This window comes from Danio aesculapii, chromosome 4, assembly GCF_903798145.1.
Source record: "Danio aesculapii chromosome 4, fDanAes4.1, whole genome shotgun sequence".
NCBI lineage: Eukaryota > Metazoa > Chordata > Actinopteri > Cypriniformes > Danionidae > Danio > Danio aesculapii.
This window is the reverse complement of record NC_079438.1, coordinates 9,845,033-9,867,044: the sequence shown is the minus strand read 5'-3', so window position 1 is coordinate 9,867,044 and position 22,012 is coordinate 9,845,033. Positions and strand designations below refer to the sequence as shown.

The following is a 22,012-nucleotide window of genomic DNA, read 5'->3' as shown; positions in this document are numbered from 1 at the left end:
AACCCTCCTCAATTTTCTCTCCCCTCCAACCTCCCTCACTCTTCAGCCCAGCTTATTTCTACCCAGTCCTTCCTCTCACTACTCATCCCCCCCCCCCCCACACCTTTTTCTCCTCTATATCCCTTCACCAAGCAGCCACCTCCATTACTAACCCACCCCAACAGTCTACCCTTCCTACTCACCTTTCTTTCGCACGGCGCCCTTCACCCTAACCACAGCTACACCCCTTCCCATTCCGCATTGTGATAGCCAGTGTGGTGGCCACACATTAAGAGTGAGGCACGCACGCACGCACACACACACCGCATTATACACATTCAAGACAATTTATTGGTCAAGTTAAATTGAGTTAATGAGTTAACGAGTTAATGTGTTAATACATTTTGTTTCTTTCATATCTGGTTTAAATAAGACACATGCACTGTTTCTGTTTCTCATTATTTTTCTGTATTGTTTATTGTACATTCATTACTATTTTGGGTGCACACAAAATTAGTTATCTGTACTGTGTGTTTTGTTAATTTAGTTTTCTTTGAGTTTACCTTACTGTGCTGCAGTGCCGATGAGGAATGGGGTTTCTGGGTGTGGTCTGACCTACTAAGTGAAGTTTCATAAACTAATTTCGAGAGGAGCACGATTTTCTCCCTACTGCTCTATCTTCATTTTGGAAGAATGCTTCCTGCTACAAACGCTCCAGCATTTAATCTACGCTTCACCATCATTTAAAGAAAAAACAAACGAACAACAACAACTTCAGCCAGAACCCCGCTCTCTCCAAAACTTTAGCCGTTGCCTTGCCAGCAATCGAGCCTGAATTCCCGCAAGACGCTGGCACACCAGCTCTTCCAACTTCTCCTCCAACTGCCCCACACAACGCAAGCCACAACTCCGACTAAACTCAAGATGCTGGCGATCCAAGCCACTGCAATGAAGCTGAACCCTCACTGATCTCCTAGCAGTCCACTTTTAGTAACGTACATGCTTTAAGGGGAAGCCTCGCTAGATAACTACACTCCATCAAAGACTAAACATTTTATAAAGGTTTCGAAAGACGAGACCAGCATGAATAGAATGATTTAAACAAAGAACTCAACTCTCAGCCTCCCGCATGTTATCAGATCCATAACTTTCTGACAGCTGAAGTAGTTCAAATGCAAATGACCAGGCAAGCTAATCCACAAACATTAGTCCACAACATATTCATACGTTGATAAACATTCATGGAAGGGTGCACTGTTATCATCCAAATCAGCTGCTGGAGCGCGTAGAGCCAGTCTTTCAGGCATAAACACTGTAGTGATTTTGGTCTACAAAATGGCCGCTGACCTTTTGCACTCTGAACTCTGACTGATACTCCAAGGAGCCAGTAGCTGAAAGGAGAAGTATCACCATCCAATGAGCTTTTCAAACTTTTGATGGTCCCACCTTCTCTCTTGACAGTTTCATGAATGGACTGAGTGCAAAGACTTTGTGAATGAATCGGGCCAGATATGCTCGAGATTTTTTCAATCATGTTAAGATTCCAAACGTATTTATCAGACATTAAACATATCAAGCATTGAAGCTCTTTTGTAACATGCCAATAGTGACTCATATATCAATACACACGAGTGTCATAGACAAGTGTATAATGGCAAGTTAAGTGAGATGCAAAACGGCAAAGAAACAATTTCCTGCTTGACTGCTAGGAACAGGAGGAGGACATTCCTGGCAATGGCGTTACCTTTTTTTACATTGACTGTGTTAGATACATTTGCTTTTAAACAAACTTCTATATGACTAAGGTTCATCACAACTGCTCTCCAAGAGGTACTTCCAGGACCACCAGCCAAGACACGCCCCATATCCTCAGCTCTCCTTCCATTTGCCACCCTGCAGGGGGAGAATGCCCACTTCTACAACCCTTGCACATCGTGATATCAAAGTTATTGTAACATGCATTAACAAAGGCGCTTCCATTCACACTTGCCCATGCACTTATGAAGACACCTTGCACGAATATCAGCTAAAACAATTAATTGTCTGCTGTACATGTACCATGTTATAAAGATTTAATTTCTGATTCCCTCTTGTTTTCTCATTTTAGAGTTCATGACTGCCAGAAACTGCCCTCATTCAACCCATCACACTGTACATCCATTGCAAATGTATTCACTCTCTTCGCAAAGATACATTTCCACTTATATAGCCCACACCCTTGATGCCATATTCACACTAGACTTTGGTTTTTGAGATGTTCTGAATTAACATCAAAATTTCAATCCCTCATTCCACCCCATGATAGCTGATCTAACTTTGCAGGATGAAGAAACACTCTTTCTTTACTAAGCAAACAGATCATTTACACAAAGGCATTCTATATACATTTTGAGCTACCAGCCCCTCCCCCCCACCACACACCAATTTCAAACCCCCTTAGCTTCTTATACCTCAAGAGAGCAAAACCACATCAGGGAAGCCTAGCTGATCCTCTCCAGCCGACCTCCACCCACATGCATTTCTAGGCCTCTTTCCCTCTTTTCTTTCTTTTTTTCCCCTCCACACTCCAACTATCCTATACTTCCATTCACTCATGTTTACCACAGCTCTGACCCATTTAGGGGTCGCCCAAGTTTCAATTGCTGTAGCAGCAATGCTCTAAACAAGATCATATACAATTACACTTCCAATACCACTATCGTCACACTCCCCTGCATAAATACAGCAGTATATGCTTCTGCGGGAGCACACATTGCCACCATACTGACCCACTGCACCTCTGCAGCAGCAGAGACGCTCAGCTGAGCTACACTCCCCATAGCGCAACTGCAGCAACACTCTAGCAGACCCCTTATTCACTCTCACCTCTACATATCAGTAACGACAGGGTTTTACATTCTTACGGGACCATGCATATCTATCCAATATTGACTACCACTACACCTCTGCAACAGCAGAGACACTCCGCCAAGTTACATACACCCATAGCACCACTGCAGTGGTGGTCTAGCTGAGCCCCTCTTTTACTTCATCTCTACATATCACTACTGACAATATTTAGCACTCATAACGCTCCAATGCTAACTACCACTGCACCTCTGCAACAGCTTCGTAGCAGTTCTCCACCTCTCAGGCTCCCCCAGACTCACTCTCCAATCACTCTTACACAGGGTATCTGCGGGTTCTTAGAGGGTGTTGGGAGTTGATAAGTCAATATAGAGAAGTTTGGAGGCCTTAAAAGTATTAGAAAGTCTTAGATTCCTTTGCAAGGTACTAAAATTTTATAATTTTTGTACAAGGTATCGTGTGCTAAAAGTTTGACGATATTAAATCTATGAATATATGTAGTTACAAAATCAGTAAAATCCTACTAAGATTTGACAGCTTGCTGCTTGTTTACTGCAATTACCAAGGTAACACATTATTTCTGCAGCTCTATAGGTGACAACCTGTTGAATTGGCTAGATATTATAGATCCATATTCCATATATGAATGTTTTAGTTTGGATTAATTTCTTACATTTTAATATTTAGTAAATATACTGTAAGATAAATCTCGCCAGTATTTCTAGTTGAAAGTGTTTATAAGGTCTTTAAATGTATTGAAAGAGTCTTAAAAAAGGTATTAAAAAGTGTTGAATTACACTCTGATTGCTGTGTATACTCTGTTTCAGAATATGAGCAGCCACCACAGAAGCACAAAGGGCTTTTAAAACAACAAATCCAGACTCTGGGAAGCTGGTCATCCGATGCCTTAAAGACATACATACGTCTTAGCCAAAGTCACCTCAAAGAAGCCCAGATGACTCTCGCCAGCCATAAACCCACATCTACTCAAGGGCAAGGGCATGACGCAGCCACCTTCCCTTCTCCTTAAATCCTCAGATTTCTCCCTCAGTCACGTAGTTAATCGAAGTTGCATCCAAACCCCGCCACCCACGGCTGTTTCCGCAGGAGTCTTCACGGCCCCCTCCCATTTCCCGACTCCTGCCGGACCCTGCCCCCCCTAAGGCTCGGACTCCCGCAGGAGTGTTACCTAAAGTACATAAATATTTATATTTATGTATAGCAATGTCACTCCCCGCTCCATCTCCTCACGGAGTGTTCCTCGAGCACCTAACTCGTCCTGTCACCCCCCCCCCCCACAAGACAGCTGAAACTCATTTTATAGAGTCATATATATATATATATATATATATATATATATATATATATATATGGAGTTTTCTTTATAGATATGTATTTATAAAGATCTCCAGTAGGAGTGTTCCTCGAGCATTGACTCCCACAGGAGTCTCGCCAAACTCGGCACTCACTCTCCAGCAGAAATCTCCACCGCCCAAATCCCACTTCACGATTCTTGCTGGAGATGGCAAAAAATAAGATTTGCTGTCCCCAACTCCCGCAGCGCCTATTCTGACTCACAGAAGTCTCCTAATTGCCCCCTCCAGGCCTTAGATTACCCCATTTTATATATATATATATATATATATACTCTCATATATACATATATATTTATATATAGCACTGCCACTTCCTAGCTCTATCTCCGTCAGGAGTGTTCCTCGAGCATATTTTTGACTCTTAATGAGTCAACCCCGCCCACCCCCTTTTTGGCCCCCCTTCACTACCCCCCCCCCCTCCTCCCACAGGCGTCTGTTTTACCCTTTGCTCCAGCAGGAGCTCCCTATTCTTCTTTCATTACCTTAATCACTATATCCAGAAGCCGGATATAGTAAAAACTTTCTAGCTTCTTGGGGGGTATTCTTCTAAATACACGCCTGCTGTCCTGATTTAATAGCATTTTGGGGAGCTCTCGAGAACTACCTGATCTCGGATCTCCAGATATGCTTATTTGACCGGGCGGGAGCCTTGGGCTCAAATATCTCAGAGCTCAGGGTTCTCTTTTGGGACAGCATGCCAAACTTGCTATAAACACCAAGCATATCTAAGTGGGAACTCTTGTAGTGAAAATAACACATTTGTGCCATAAAAGCTTTTATATCAAAAAGGGCAACTCTTCCCAATAGTTGTTTTTTATGAAACAGCAATTTAAGTGAAAAATAATTCAAATAAAAAAAATACAAAAGCCATATATATATATGTGTGTGTGTGTATTTTTTTTTAATTTTTTTAGGTTCCATGGTTCCATTTATTTGTAAAATAACAAAAATAAAACGACATATCCACCAGAAAAAAGTAACAACAACTTAGTGACAATAGGACAGACCTTTTTTATTTTTAAGAAAATGCTTTTTATGTACACATTGTTTGATTTTATGAAAAGTCTAAAATATTATCCATGATTCAACAAATTTTCAGTTTTACATAAGTATTACTGACTGGGGGTTACAGTCTACAGTGGAGCTACAGTTTAAGATCAGAAATGCCCATAATAATAATAATATAATAACTTTAATAGTAATAATATTATTATGATAATTAATGATTATGATGCACCCGTCTCTAAAGAGGATTTGTAACCATTTACTACACCCAATTCTGCTGTAGTGTCAAGTCAAGTAAGAAAGACAAATGACTCAAACCAGATAGAGGACTCGAGAGATGAACGGACCAATTCTCTTCCCGGCTTAAGAACGACCCATCACTAGCGCAGAGCGTTTGCAGAGCGCTCAGAGTGGAGGGAGGAGCATGTTTTTACTCCACTCCAGGCTTTAATCACAGGAACGAGTGTTTAAAACAAATATTTATGTGAGATTTATTATTGAATAATAAAACAAGTTCAATCCTCTGCTCTGCTTGAGGATATGTGTGTTGAACATTTTTAATACATTTTAATACATTGAACATTGAATGGGGTCAAACTGAGGGTTCAGAAATCTATCACAGCGACGATTATCTTTCGCCAAAATAATAAAAATAAGGAGCTGACAGACCTCATGGCTAAGCTAGCTAGCTAACATCAGCATGTCTAAGACACTAGATCTCTAAAGAATGAAGAACATGTTTCATCACAAATAAAATAGATTTATACTAATGGAAAAACAAATAACCTCCTACATTTTCCAGTCGTTGAAAGTAAGACTTCCCCCTGTAAAAGCCAACCGATGGAAAAGCTTTGCGCATGCATAATCTGACCAATCTGATGCGATTTGCTCTTCTTTTTTTTTTTTTTTTTGGAGATTCATGGCAGTTGGTTGCATTATACTGCCACCATGTGGAAGTAAGAAATGTTCACTTAACATAAATGGTTTGTGGTTAGACAACACATTTGGATTTTGTATAGTTAAGACATATTTACGTGGACCATAATAGAAAAAAACATTTCAAGTCAACAAAGACAATTATTTTAAGTAAACCAAATATAGATATATTATGTAAAGTGCACAACCTTTCTTGTTGGAGTGTAGATAGTAAGGAGTGATTCATGTTTGGATGATTTTACTTAATTTATATTCAGTTTTTGAATATCTCTGAAATAACAATGTTGAAAGTTATAGTAAATACCAGCTATTGACATAAAACACACTGCCCCTTTTTTCCCTTTTGTTTTAAATAAATGTAAACAAAGACTAAATGCAGTTAATCTAACCTAACACTAACACTTAACCACTAAAATGACACTAAACACAATTGGGTAATTTAGTTCTTCACTCCACAACAAAACCTTTGTAATCCACTGAAATATATATATATATATTCTTCAGTAAAACAAATATTGACATTTGAGCTCCAAAATTTTTTAATTGTGTTTGTGAGACAAGAAATGACAAATAAATGGAATTGGCATCGTTCGCCAGCTGACAGGAGACCAAAAGCTTTTTGAACAAATTTTCTACTATTGGTCCTTTCCACACAGGTTAACCTGTTAATGTCAAATGAGCAGTTTGAACAAAATGCACACAATGTTTTCTGCTTTCCACAGTTTTCTGTTGATTCTCATATAAATATCTGGTGTAGTAAACACAAAATTGTTTACTTAGAAATTTACTTTGAATTAAAAAGTTGCTTCGCTAAATGTGCCAATGTTAAAATGACATTCATATCACATCATATAATTGAGCAAAATAAAGATTTGCAAAGCAGTAAAGCAAAGTTTTGACCCCAAAACCAAAAAGGTTCCCTCTTAGATAGTATGGAAAGACACACGTTTGGATAATTTCATATTTACTAATATTTCATATTTTGAATAACACTGAAACAACAGTGTTAAATACCAGTTAGTGACATCAAAATACACTGTAAAATTACTTTTAATTATATATAATTAAAAAAAATATTTGTAAACGGTCACAAAAACAGTAAAAAAAACCTCAAGTTCAAAAAAAATCTCATTTGTGACAAATGACAAATAAAACTAACATGCATTGTTCACTGCTATCCAACAGGGGACCAAGAGTCATATTTACTAATTTACTTCTATTTGGACATTTCTGTAAGCTTACATTTCTTGCAATGTGCAATGCTTTTAAGATTACATTGTAACTACTTATTTTAAATAATAAACTAATGAAAGCTGCTGCTTTATTAAGCTTTTTAAATGCATGTAGTAAATGTCCTACAGTATTTAACATTTGTGAAGTATTAACGGAACAATTCAGACATTAATTTACTCTGCTGTAATCTTAGATGTCCTACATGAGTAAAGTTTGAAGACTAAAGAGGAATTTAAATGTTTTAGGTAGGCAAGTGCGCATGCGCGCGCACACACACACACACACACACACACACGCGCCTTAACAGCCGGAAAGAGCCGCACTGAACGATAGCCCTGTAAGCGATCATTTGCATTTATTAAACAAGCGCAATCATAACGTTCTCTTATCACATAGTAGCATATAGCAATGGCGTTGTAACAGTCATCAGATAAGTCTTCTATCTTTCACAATCAGACTTCAACCAACTTCAAATTACCAAGACAGACACATAGCCAGAGCCAGCCCCCACACCCACAGCCCTAGCTGAGACACACACGTGCACACACGCATACCAGAGCACAGACAAGAACACAGGAGAGCTACGTCACAGTGGTGCATATACTATAGTTTATTAATTATAATATAATATAATATCATATATTAGTATATAATATAATATAAATTATAATAATATAATTTACTGCAATAATTAAAATGTTATATAATATATTAGTACAAAATAATAGTATATAATATAGTTTATTGCAATAATTAAAATATAATATAATGTATTACAATAATTAAAATATAGTATAATGTATTACAATAATTAAAATATGGTTTTAATAACGGTTGATATATTTTATTTCATTTGATTAAAATCTAATTAATAATATTATAATATTTAATTTTTAAATTAATATTACAATTAGGAATCTAATTACAGGAATTAATAATAATTCAATTAAACTGATAAGAATATAACTACCGGAATTATAATTTAATTACCAGAATTATTATTTTAATTAAACTGATAAGAATCTAATTACTGGAATTATAATTTAATTACCGGAATTATAATTTAATTACCGGAATTATTCATTTAACTAAACTGATAAGAATCTAATTACCGGAATTATTAATTTAATTAAACTGATAAGAATCTAATTACCGGAATTATCAATTTTATATTAAAAAAGGGGCGGGGTTTAACCCGGAAGTGGGCATGGACCATAGACTGTAAAATATATGGACGGAGTATCCGTGACGTCACCCATAGGTTTCTGAAGAGCGCAAAAGAAGCCACAAGTAGGCGTGGCCAACCGTCGCCATTTTGTTCGCGCGTCATCGCACCCACGGCGGGATACCAAACAAGGGCAAAGAGGCGGAGAGTGGGCGGAGCTACAGACACCTGCTGGCATTTTGCTTAGACCTGGCAGACAGCCTTTACTTTGGGAGAAACGCTTAATACTTTATTAACTGCGACTCGTTTGTGTTCTGACCACATGTGCTTGGCTGTACACTATATCAGTAAAGTGATTAAACTTTCAAAAACACTGTAGTAATACATTGAGCCACTAAACATTGCTCTTATGACGTTTTTCTACAGGAGGAAAACGCGAAATACCTCCAAACACTTCAAATATAGTGTGTGTTAGTAAATGCAAGACTATTGATAAAATCCAGCACAACACTGTATGACAACGCTTCAGATGACTGTTCTAGAGCCTACAGCTAATCAATCTGTCAGATTCTGGAGTGCTTTACGGGTCTAAAGAAAAATATTAATGATAAATGATCTTAAATAAAACAAATACATTTATAGAGATGGTATACAAGTATATAACTTTACTCACATGGGAAACGGAGGCCACGTGAACGGTTTGTGAGCACAATTAAATGCACACAGCATCCCATATCATCTGATAATTGTAAGAAATAAGTCCAAAAGGCAGCTGACTGTGTAAAGCCACATAAAACAAAACAAAAATATGATGAATATGCCGAGATCAGTGGCTAATCTGCCGGATTCAGCTGAGGTGAAGTGACGGCGACCAGCGAGACCTAGCTGTCACTCAAGTGGCCACGCCCTTAATTATGCAAACTTAATATAACCTTAAATAAAGGAAATGGATGAGTTATAAAAAAATTCACCCCCCTCACAGTTGTCATGAAGGGTAATAATAGCTATATGAACCAAAATCGTTCTTTGTACCAGGCTGTAAACACCTTTTTTTCTGCTGTAAAGTTGGCCATTCTAACAGAGGGCTCAATTGCACTTTGCTCTATTATGGAGCCAGGACTAGCGGAATTTTGATGAATTGCAGTTTCAGTTACTTCCGTATTGGCCTCCCGAGGGAGAGCGGGAGGTTGCCGCTTGGCATGGACGTCATCAATCAAATTTCTTGACACATGCCGCCCCATATTCCTCTCTCTGACAACATTAGTTTGTGGTACTTGCGCCCTTTTTGCCGAAGTCGAATTTCCCTCGCCGGCTGGCCTCGCGGAAACACGGTGCTCCTGATTGGCTGGTGGCCTCTGTGATGTCCTTGGAATTCCCTCGCTCATGAGTGGGTCGTTCTGGGTTACCGAGGTGACGGACTGCTGAGAGTCAGTTTGCGGAAGTTCGTGCGGTTTCGGCGGTCCCAAAACTTAAGAGATTTGCATGGAGAGTTCGTGGTGACACATACAGATAATATTAATCTGCTATAAGTGTTAAAACAACACATTAATTAACCTGGTTGGTTGGAATAAACATATCATATGAGGAAAACCATGGCATATTATTCAAATATACATCTGCCTTAGTTTTGACATTTTAAGAGATTTCTTTCATTCGTATGCATTATTTTCTCTTTGTCTCTACGAAATTGTACATCTGGAAGGATGTGCCCAAGGCGAGCACATGACCATGTAGAGGAGTCATTCAAAAGTCTCGTGAGGCCGTTCCCGCTAAAAATCCTGTAAAGCCCCATTGTTTAAGTTTATTAGTCATTTACTAGTTAGCTGAAGGGTACCAGAACATCTGCAGCCAAAGTATTGATGCAGCTGTTCAAGTCAATCGGCGCTCTGTTATCGTGATGGTATAAGCCCTCAAGCCAGTTCAATGACAGACAATTTGGCGCCCAGTTTCTGAGATTTCAGATTCAACTCGTGCTGTTCACTGAGATATGCCCATGAGTTTACATTTACATTTAGTCATTTAGCAGACGCTTTTATCCAAAGCGACTTACAAATGAGGACAAGGAAGCAATTCACACAACTATAAGAGCAGCAGTGAACAAGTGCTATAGACAAGTTTCAGGTGTGTAAAGTCTAAGAAGCAAAGCATTAGTAAAAATTTTTTTTTTTTTTTTGGAGAGAGAGAGAGAGAGAGAGAGAGAGAGGGGGCACAGTTAGTGGTATAGCCAGAGAGGCAGTTGCAGATTAGGAAGGAAAGTGGAGACTAAACAGTTGCGTTTTTAGTCGTTTCTTGAAGACAGCAAGTGACTCTGCTGTTCTGATGTAGTTAGGGAGTTCATTCCACCAACTGGGCAGATTGAATGTGAGAGTTCGGGAAAGGGATTTCTTCCCTCTTTGGGATGGAACAACGAGGCGACGTTCATTCACAGAATGCAAGTTTCTGGAGGGCACATATATCTGCAGAAGTGAGAGCAGATAAGAAGGAGCAAAGCCAGAGGTCGCTTTGTAAGCAAACATCAGAGCTTTGAATTTGATGCGGGCAGCAACTGGCAGCCAGTGCAAACGGGTGAGTAGCGGAGTGACATGTGCTCTTTTGGGTTCATCAAAGACCACTCGTGCTGCTGCGTTCTGAACCAGCTGAAGAGGTTTGATAGAACTAGCTGGTAGCCCGGCTAGCAGAGAGTTGCAATAGTCCAGTTTGGAGAGAACAAGAGCTTGAACAATGAGTTGAGCTGTATGTTCAGATAGGAAGGGTCGGACCTTTCTGATGTTGTAGAGTGCGAATCTGCAAGATCGAGCAGTTCTCGAAATGTGGTCAGAGAAGTTCAGTTGGTCATCAATTGTTACTCCAAGGCTTTTTACCATTTGGATGCAGTGATGGTTGCTCCGTCCATCTGGATTGAAAAGTTATGGTGAAGAGTCGGGTTGGCAGAAACTTCAAGCATTTCCGTTTTCGTGAGGTTAAGCTGGAGATGATGATCTTTCATCCAGTGTGAAATGTCTGACAGGCAGGCTGAAATGCGAGCTGGAACCGAGGGATCGTCAGGGTGAAAAGAGAGGTATAGCTGGGTGTCATAAGCATAGCAGTGGTAGGAAAAACCATGTTTCTGGATGACTGTTCCTAAAGATGCCGTGTAGATAGAGAAGAGAAGTGGGCCAAGAACAGAGCCCTGAGGTACCCCAGTGTTTAGATGCTGTAGGTTGGACACTTCTCCCCTCCACGACACCCTGAATGACCTGTCCGAGAGGTAGGAACTGAACCATTGAATAACAGTGCCTGCGACGCCCAGTGACTCAAGCGTAGATAGCAGGATCTGGTGGTTTACAGTGTCAAAAGCAGCTGAAAAATCCAGCAAGATGAGGACAGATGATTTAGAGTCTGCTTTAGCCAGTCTGAGATCCTCCACGACCGAGAGCAGGGCAGTCTCAGTTGAGTGGCCTTTCTTAAAGCCAGATTGCTTGTTGTCCATGAGGTTGTTTTGAGTAAGAAAGTCTAGGACTTGATTGAACACTACTTTCTCCAAAATCTAGGCCATGAATGGAAGCAGGGATACCGGTCGGTAGTTTGCAAGTAGCGTTTGATCCAGGTTGGGTTTCTTTAGCAGTGGGGTTACCCTAGCCTGCTTAAATGAAGTAGGGAATAGACCAGAGTCAAGAGATGTGTTAATTATGTGAGTCAGTGTTGGTATGACTGCAGGAGAAATAGCTTGCAAGATATGAGAGGGAATGGGATCAAGCGGACAGGTGGTTGCATGGTTTGATAGCACGAGATTGGACACCTCAGACTCAGAGAGCTGGGAAAAAGAGGTGAGTGTGTGTGGTGTTGGTGGTGTATCTTGCGTGTTTGTTGTAGGTGCAGCAAATTGAGCACTGATTTTTGCAGTTTTGGTGCAAAAGAATGTAGCAAAGTCATCAGTAGTGAGTGTGGAGGATGCTGGTAAAGGAGGAGGATAGAGGAGGGAGGAAAATGTTTTAAAAAGTAAGCGAGGATTGGTGGCACTGTTGACTTTCTGACGGAAGTATGTCTGCTTTGCAGAAGTAACCTCAGTCGAGAAAGAAGAGAGAAGAGTTTGGTATGTTATGAGCTGTTCAGGATTTTTAGTTTTTCGCCAAATTCTCTCAGCAGCCCGAAGTTTTGAGCGATGCTCACGGAGAACATCAGAGAGCCAGGGTGCAGGAGGACTGGCCCGGGTTGCTCTGGATGTAATAGGGCATAGTCTGTCTAGGCATGATGTTAGCGTGGAGCAGAGTGTATCAGTGGCACTGTTCGTATCAAGTGCAGAGAGTTTGCAAGATGGAGGAAGAGAGTTAGAAACAATGGTGGATAGTCTAGTGGGTGAGAGAGAGCGTAGGTTTCTGCGAAAGGCAACTAGAGTTGGAGTGTGTGGCGGCTCAGGAGTAATGTGGATGTTGAGAGAGAGAAGGAAATGATCCGATGTTTGTAGTGGAGTTACTAGTGTTTGATCAGCGAGGCAATGTCGAGTGTAAATAAGGTCTAGTTGATTACCTGATTTGTGAGTAGCAGAAGTAGGTGCTCTTTTGAGGTCGAAAGATGCAAGCAGAGTTTGGAAGTCAGCAGCTTGAGGTCTTTCAATGTGGATGTTGAAGTCACCTAGCACCAACAAGGGAGTGTCATAATCAGAAAAAGATGAGAGAAGAACATCCAGTTCATCTAAGAAGTGACCTAATGTACCCGGTGGGCGGTAGATGACAACCACATCTATGCAGAAGGGGTGGATAATGGTGACTGCATGGAATTCAAAAGAGCTGATTTTTGGCAGGGACTGTCTCTGAGTGAATTTCCATTCTTTGGCAATCAGTGGTCCAGTCCCACCCCCTCTCCCTGTCTGACGAGGAGTGTGGGAAAGAGAGAAATTAGTAGAAAGAGCTGCATGTGTAGCAGTGTCCTCCGGTCTCAACCAGGTTTCAGTTAGAGCCATGAGACTTAAGTCAGAATGAGTGGCTATGGAGGTAATAAAATCTGCTTTGTTAACAGCAGATTGACAATTCCAGAGGCCCACAGAGAGAGAGTTGTGAAATAGAGGATACATGAATTGATCGAAGGTTGTGAGGGTTGCGCCTGCAGCGTACCTCCTGTGCTCTGCGAGTATTAGTAACAACAGGAATTAGTAAACACATAATAAAGTGCAAGGAAAACAATAATGAGTGCAGAGATAACGTAAAACAATAAAGTAAAAAGTACTCAAGTGCTTTGTCGGTGTCTTTGCTCGGTGGAGTCGCGCAGGTAGAGTCGATGGTGTTTACTCTCGTTGGTCTTCACACGAGGCTGCCGCGACCGCTGCCGCGGTGAGACTAGTCGCTTATATACACCCCCGAGCGCTTTGCTGATTGAGTTCAGCTGGACACGCCTCCGAGAGTAAAAACACCCGAGATTGCAGCGGCGGGGGCGCGAAAAAGCTCCGGTTCGGCACACAAGCTCTTACAGTAAACAAAGGAAACAGTGGCTAAAGCTTGCTAGTACTAAACACAGATAGCTGAAAACTATTTTAAATGTCAACAACCAAACACAACCAGCTGAAACAAGTCTAAGTGTTCTCGAACCAAACACAGCAACTGAAAAACAGGTCTAAATGTACTTACTCGGTGTTGCTCTCGATGCTAAAGTGCTAAAGTTACTTGACCTGGGAGAAACTAAATGGTCGCTATGGTCTGCCATTTGCCATTCAAAGGGTTTTTAGAGAAAAATTAGCTAATTGGCCAAGTTCGAAGGATGCAATGGGTCTTCGAAATTTCTCAGACTTTCTAAGTGCATGTGAAAATGCCATGCATCATGTAAAAGGCCTTCAGATTCTGAATGATTACCGAGAAAATCAAAAACTTGTTCAGAAATTACCGGTCTGGGCAGCCAGTCGATGGAATTGACAAGTCACACAAGTTTTAAGACAAAATCAAGAGTTCCTTGACTTTAAGGAGTTCTGTGCATTTGTGTTAGCAGAAGCAGATACGGCTTGTAATCCAGTAACTTCCTATCAAGCTCTCCATGCTTTAAGTCCTTTTGTTGACAAACTCACTTTGAAGGGAACCAAAAGGAATAAGGCACTAGTTTTTAACACTCAAATGAAACCTGAAATTCAAAAATCATTTAAATCAGAAATAAGAGCTCCTTGTCTGTTGTGCCAACAAGGTAACCATCAGCTCAATAACTGTTCTGACTTCTATAGTAAACCATTGGAGGAACGGCGAAGATTTGTTCAAGAGCAAAAACTTTGTTATGGGTGTTTGAAAACAGGGCATATTGCAAGTGAATGTCGTCATCGTCTTGCATGTGACGTTTGTAAAAGAGAGCATCCTACGTGTCTGCATGATGCTAACTTTGTAAGAAGAATTAAGTCAGAACCTGTGACAGTGTTTTCATTTCAAAGTATTCCTAATATCTGCACTGATGCAGTCACATTGAGTGTAGCAGGTGAAGGGCAGACTGCAAATACTTCAATGATTTTGTCCGTATGGATATCGACTAAGGAGAACCCTAGTTGTGAAAAACTTGTGTATGCACTGCTTGACTCCCAAAGTGATACCACATTCGTTGATAAAGAAATAAGTAATTTCCTTAAGGCACAGTCAAGTCCAGTAAAACTGAAATTAACTACTAGGCTTGGTAAAGATACCATTGTACAAAGTGAGAGAGTATTAGGGCTACAAGTGCGAGCATATGAATCTGGTAGTTATGTGGATCTTCCTCCTTCCTACACCAGAGATTATATCCCTGTGAATCGTCAGCACATTCCTACTTGTGAAATCGCAAAAAAATTGGAATCATCTGTCAAGTATTGCGGATAAAGTGCCACCATTAAAGGATTGTGAGATTGGTTTGTTAATAGGGTACAACTGCCCTCGGTCTATGGCTCCTCAAGAGGTGATCGTTGGAAAGGGTGACGAACCTTTTGCTGTACGAACTGATTTGGGATGGAGTATTGTAGGACGTTCATCTCCACGTCTTGATTTGCCTAATGAGAGTAGTTTATGCCATCGCCTTGCGGCCAAGGAACTTCCTCCCGTTACCCCAGTAGACGTAATTCGCGTTCTTGAAACTGACTTTAAGGACATTAGTGAAGAGGGTATAAAGGTATCTCAAGATGACATTCTCTTTATTAATAAGTTAAAAAAAGGCATTCATAAAAATGTGCATGGGCATTATGAGATGCCTTTACCTTTTAAAGAAAGACCTATTCTACGAAGTAACAAACAATTGGCTGTAGCTAGGCTTGACCATCTCATAAGAAGGATGTCAAAGGATGAAAGATATAAGGAACAGTATAAGGAATTCATGAGCGAGATTATTCAAAGAGGGGATGCTGAGGAGGTGAATTATAATGGAAAAAAGGGAGAAACATGGTATTTACCTCACCACGGTGTCATTAATCCAAAAAAGCCCAATAAGTTGCGAGTGGTATTCGATTGTTCGGCAAGGTTTAACGGTTATTCATTGAACGATCACTTACTTCAAGGCCCTGACATGATTAATAGTTTGATTGGCATTCTTATGAGATTTCGGCAACATCCTGTTGCGCTTACGTGTGATGTAGAAAAAATGTATCACTAATTTCATGTGAATGAGTCTGACAGAGATTATCTTCGGTTCCTTCGGTGGAACGATGGAAAATTCTATCAGAACCCTCTTGAATTTCGAATGAATGTCCATATTTTTGGAGCCGCCTCTTATTCAGGGTGCGCAAATTTTGGCTTGAAGCATATCGCAAATGAAAACAGTCATCTATATCCTCTAGGTTCAGAATTTGTATTGAAGAACTTCTATGTGGACGATGGAGTAACTAGTGTGAAAGACGCAGAGATGCCAATTAAGGTTGCTGATGAAGCAAGAAAGCTTTGTGCTATGGGTGGTTTGCGATTGCATAAATTCATGTCGAATGATCACACTGTTTTGAACAATATTCTTATTTCTGAGCTTGCATCTGATGCTAAGGATTTGGAGTTTGCATCTGAGTTACCATTGGAAAGAGCCCTTGGAATACAGTGGCAAAAGAATTTAGATTGTTTCAAGTTTAAATGTAAAATTGCAACAACAACCATCTACTCGTCGCGGAATATTATCCACCGTTGCTTCAGTATATGATCCATTAGGATTTATAGCACCTATTCTGTTTAATGGAAAGAGAGTATAGCAGGAGATTCGTATGTGTGGTTCTGGATAGGATGATTCCTTGTCGAAGGAAATTCAGCTACGGTGGGAGCAATGGAAACAAGATCTTGCCAACTTGCACGAAATAAATATACCAAGAACATACGTACCTAACAATTTTGGAAAAATCATCAAGGTAGAGCTGCATCACTTTTCAGATGCTAGCACTTCCTGTTATGGCCAGTGCTCCTATTTGAGACTTTGCAATGAAGATGGAGATGTGCACTGTGCTTTGGTTATGGGAAGGTCAAGAGTATTACCTCTGAAGGTCGTAACAATCCCCAGAATGGAATTGACAGTTGCAGTTATTTATGTTGAAGTAAGCAATGTGCTTAAAAGAGAGCTAGATTTGGACCGATTCAAAAGCGGTGTTGGGATACATAAGGAACGAAGCTCGCAAGTTTCATACTTTCGTGGCAAATTGTGTACAGAGGATACAGCTTAGCACAACCCCACAACAATGGAGGTATGTCCCTTCTGAAGAAAACCCTGCTGATCATGCCTCGAGAGGCCTAAATGTTTAACAATTGTTGTCATCAATCTGGTTTTCTGGCCCAACGTTCTTATGGAAGAAAAACTTACCGATTCCAGTAGAGACAAAAGTAGAGATCTCCATAGAAGATCCAGAGGTGAAGATCGCACAAGTCTTGAAAACGGAAGGCACTGGCGAAGTGAATGTGGTTGATCGCTTGTCTATTTTTTCTTCGTGGTCACAAGCAATTAGGGCTGTTGCTCGATTTATGAGGAGAGCTAGCAAAAATAAGTCAAACCACTTGAGCACTACATCTGAACAACAAAATGCTGAATTGCATATTGTTAAATGCTTGCAAGGTCATGCTTATAAGAATGAGTTGAAAAGGCTGGAGAAGTAAACGGATGTTTCATCTCAATCTCAATTGTATCCTCTTGGTTCATTCATTGATGAAAACGAAGTGCTTAAGGTGGGAGGTCGACTTTGACTGTTTAGAGTCTTTAAAACATCCTGTCATTATTAAAAAAAAACACTCTGTTACAAAAATGATCATCGCACATTGTCATGAAAAGATCAAACATCAGGGAAAGGGATTTACCATTAATGAAATTAGATCTTGTGGATATTGAATTCCAGGAATTGGTAGAGCTGTTGCTTCTTATATCAAAGGATGTGTTACATGTAGAAAACTTAGAAGATCTACAGAGGTGCAGAAAATGGCTGATTTGCCATCAGAGCGAGTAAACCCATCACCTCCATTCAAGTATACTGGTATGGATTGTTTTGGACCACTCTTTGTTAAACAGGGAAGAAGTGTGTGCAAGCGGTATGGCCTTCTTTTAACTTGTTTGTGTTCACGCTCTGTGCATATTGAAATGCTCACGGACATGTCAACGAATTCTTTTATTAATGCATTACGCTGTTGTATTGCCATCAGGGGTGCTGTACAGCAAATTCGATCTGATCAAGGAACAAACTTTGTGAGTGCAAAAAATGAATTCAAAAAAGCACTTGAAGAAATTGACACAGAGAGATTGAGAGTATTCTTGTCTGAAAATTAATGTGACTTTGTGATGAATGCGCCACATGCTAGCCATGCTGGTGGAGTATGGGAGCGTCAGATCAGAACTGTGAAGTCCGTTTTAAATTCTATACTCTCACTTCACTTAGCGCGATTGAATGATTCTTCTTTGCAAATTTTTCTTTATGAAACTATGGAAATAGTGAATAGTAGACCTCTCACTGTTGATTGTTTGACTGACCCTGACAGTTTGAGACCAATGACTCCAAATCATCTACTTACATTGAAGTCAACAGTTGCTTTACCCCCTCCAGGAAATTTAATGAAGATGAATATGCTCGAAAAAGGTGGCGACAAGTGCAACATTTATTGGAACAATTCTGGAGTCGCTGGTGCAAAGAATATCTTGCAAATCTAGCAGTTAGACAAAAATGGCACGTCCCTAGGAGAAATATTCAGATTGGTGATCTTGTTATTATGAAAGATGATGATTTGCCTAGAAATTAGTGGAGATTGGGCAGAGTAAAAAGAGACTACTGTTAGTACTGACGGATTGGTTAGAAAAACAAAAATATGTCTAGGCGATTCAAAACTTGTGATAAATGAAAAGCAAACGTCTTGGCAAACCTTCAGTAATTGAAAGGCCTATACAAAAACTTGTACTGTTGCTAGAGTCTGATTATTATCCCAATGTTATCTCTTTATGGGTGTAAAAGTTGGTGCTTTGCATAGACTGAGTTTGTGAATGCTGTGTGTTCTAGGATGTTATTATGTGGAAGACATTTATGTTTTATATATACTGTATGATTTGATGGGAGTGTAAAGAAACTTGAAATAATGTGTTACTTTATGATTTAGATTTTTTTTGTTATTTTTGGTATATGGTTTGGTTTGTTGAATGAATTAAGTTGTTTGGGGGCTTTAATTATGACACCAATTGCGGAGCCTACCGGATATGTATATTGTGTATAGTAATGAATGAAAACAAAGCATGGAACGCTGGTGAAACACGGTTAAAGGGGCACAGATGTACGGTTATTTTACGGATTCCTCCTTCATGGGTTTTAGCTCCTGGTTTGAGGGAAAAATAAGGTAAATTTGGTTTGTTTGTTTAAGATTAATGTTTGATTGTTGATGTTGGCTTAGTGTTTTATCTTTTGGGATTCATTTGTTTGTTGTTTGTTATTTTCTCTCTAGTTCTTACGGTGATTCATGACGAAGTAATGTGTACTAATTCTATGGAGTGTGACCAATAAATGAATCGTAAACCATCAGTGAAAGACTTAGTCATCTTTTAACCAGGACGCTACACAATTTCTCAATCCAGCTGGGATCATCCACCATTACCCCATGTAGTTTGGTAAGAAATCTTGAAATCTGATTCTGGATGATCAGTTGTCCTTCAAAGAGGACATTGCTAACACAGCTCCATCATGCAGAACTGCACTTTTCAACATCAGAAAAATCACTCTTCCAAACAGATCATGCTGCACAACTTTTTGGGCAAACTCTTGTCATTTCAAGTCGGGACCCCGACAGTGCTCTTCTAGCTGGACTCCCATCCTGCACCCTTAATCCTCTACAGATGCTCCAGAACGCTGCAGCTAATCTGGTCTTCAATGAGAGCCCATGTAACTGCTCTCTTTATCTCTCTGCATTGGGTACCGCTCGAGGCTCGTATTAAGTTCAAATCACTGGCACTGCACCCTCCTACCTCCACCTACTGGTGAAGGTTTACATCCCCTCCAGGAGCCTCCAGTCTGGGAGTGAGTGCAGGCTATAAATCACTTTCCAAAACCTTTTCATTGACTGTTTGATGCTGGAGGAATGTCTTCTCATTCCCAACTAAATGTAAATGTAAAATTCCCAGTCTCAAAAATAATAAAATAAAATAATAAAATAAAAAACAAAACAGTAATCCATGTACAGCCTTATTCATTTACAAAATCCAATTCATAAATTCAAAAGACAAATTGTGCATTAACAAAAATTGGATTTGTGAATTTAAGAATTGAGTTCTACTTCAAAAAAATTCCAGAGAGCTAAGCAGATCACTAAATTTGTCCCTCTGGGGCATTGGCTTTCTTTGAATACTACACGTGTTTATTGCAACCAAGTTAATCAATGTTTTTCAACCATTATAGCAGATGACTCCTTCTGTATGTGTCTGAAATGTATGATGTCTGGTGCTAAACAAAAGCTAGTGATATTTACAATACATTGGTGTAAATCAGGGGTGTCCAAACTCGGTCCTGGAGGGCCGGTGTCCTCCAGATTTTAGCTCCAACTTGCCTCAACACACCTGCACGGATGTTTCTAGAAAGCCTAGTAAGTGCTTGATTAGCTAGCCCAGGTGTGTCTGATTGGGGTTGGAACTAAACTTTGCAGGACACCGGCCCTCCAGGACCGAGCTTGGACATGCCTGGTGTAAATGGAAAAACTAGTATCAGAATCAGTATTTGTCTTGTAACATTTGATGTAAGATAGTAATGAACTTACAAGATATTTTACCACATGAAATTACCAAGCAGTCTGTTATTGACTTACCCTGAGCATAATGGTACGGGGCGTAAGCCTGCCCTCCATGGCAACTGCTCATTGGAAGACAGTGCCATTGGGATGGACCAAACCAGATCACTTAAAAGCCTACTGCAACAGTAAAATTTTGCTTTTTGCATTAGCTCGCTCATGCTCCCTGCTGCTCTCTGCCCCCTCTCGCCTTGCTCTCGGACACTGCCCCGCCACGTAATCGGGTCGCAAATAACTTTCCATGCAATGTCTTAAAGTTTATGAACCTCCGAAATCGCAAAAAAACTTCTGCAAACCAACTCGCAGCAGTCTTTTACCCCGGTTACCCAGGACATCCCACTCACAAGCGAGTGAATCCCAAGGACGTCACTGAAGCTGAGTCACCAATCAATCATGAACGCTGTGTTTTGTCGAGGCCAGTCGGCGAAGGAAACTCATACAAATGTTGTCTCTTGCTGATCTGGTGCAAATTGATCTTAAGCAGTTCAAGAGAATCCAAGTCTCTGCTTTTGTGGTTTCTCAGGTGTGATTCTAAGATCTAGTAATAAGAGCTGAAATTCATTTGGGACGGTTGTCAACTCATTTTGCACAAGCACCAGAATTGAGAACCACTGCTCTGAGGTACTCAAAATAACAAACTATCATACTCAAAATCAGTTGCCTTCCTAAAGTTACTTCTCTTCTTCAGTATATCCCTGTAAATATTTCTTTACAATATTTAAAACAGTTTGATAATTTAGTCAATTAATTTCTCTGGAACAATAAGCACCCTAGGTTGCATAGGAGTACATCGCAACAGCCAGTTGATAAAAAAGGGTTAGGGCTTCCTGAGCATTTATTTCATTATTACTCCTTCAGTCTGAGACATCTCCCGCACTGGTCCATCCCTCCTGAGAGAGCTCAATTTTGGTTTATAGTTGAACAAACCATCCTACTTCCGCTTCCACCACTACAATGTCTATCGATCCCTCTATTTATTCATTTTATTTTGTAAATGCGTTATTTTGAGCTGATCTCAAACATGTTATAATTTTCACTGACAGAATTTTAGGTGCAGGCTAGGACTGTCTCTGCCATTTGCAGATAACGTTGTCTTTTTGGCTTCATAGGACATTTTTTTTTATATGAGGAATGTGAGATTAAAAGATGGATCAGTGCAGCAGCAGCAGTAATGCAGTTGATGTGATTGTCTGTTGTGGTGAAGGAGCTGAGACGAAAGGCAATGTTCTCTATCAACCGTTCAATCTAGGTACCCACTCACACATATGGTCATGACTGAAAGGACAAGA

At 40.1% G+C, this 22,012-nt stretch overlaps 1 protein-coding gene across 1 annotated transcript in view; it reads right to left on the bottom strand.

The window, feature by feature from the left end:
* Nucleotides 1-22,012, bottom strand: part of LOC130222130 (gastrula zinc finger protein XlCGF8.2DB-like) — a 237,408-nt gene that overhangs the window by 150,354 nt on the left and 65,042 nt on the right. The window lies entirely within an intron of this gene.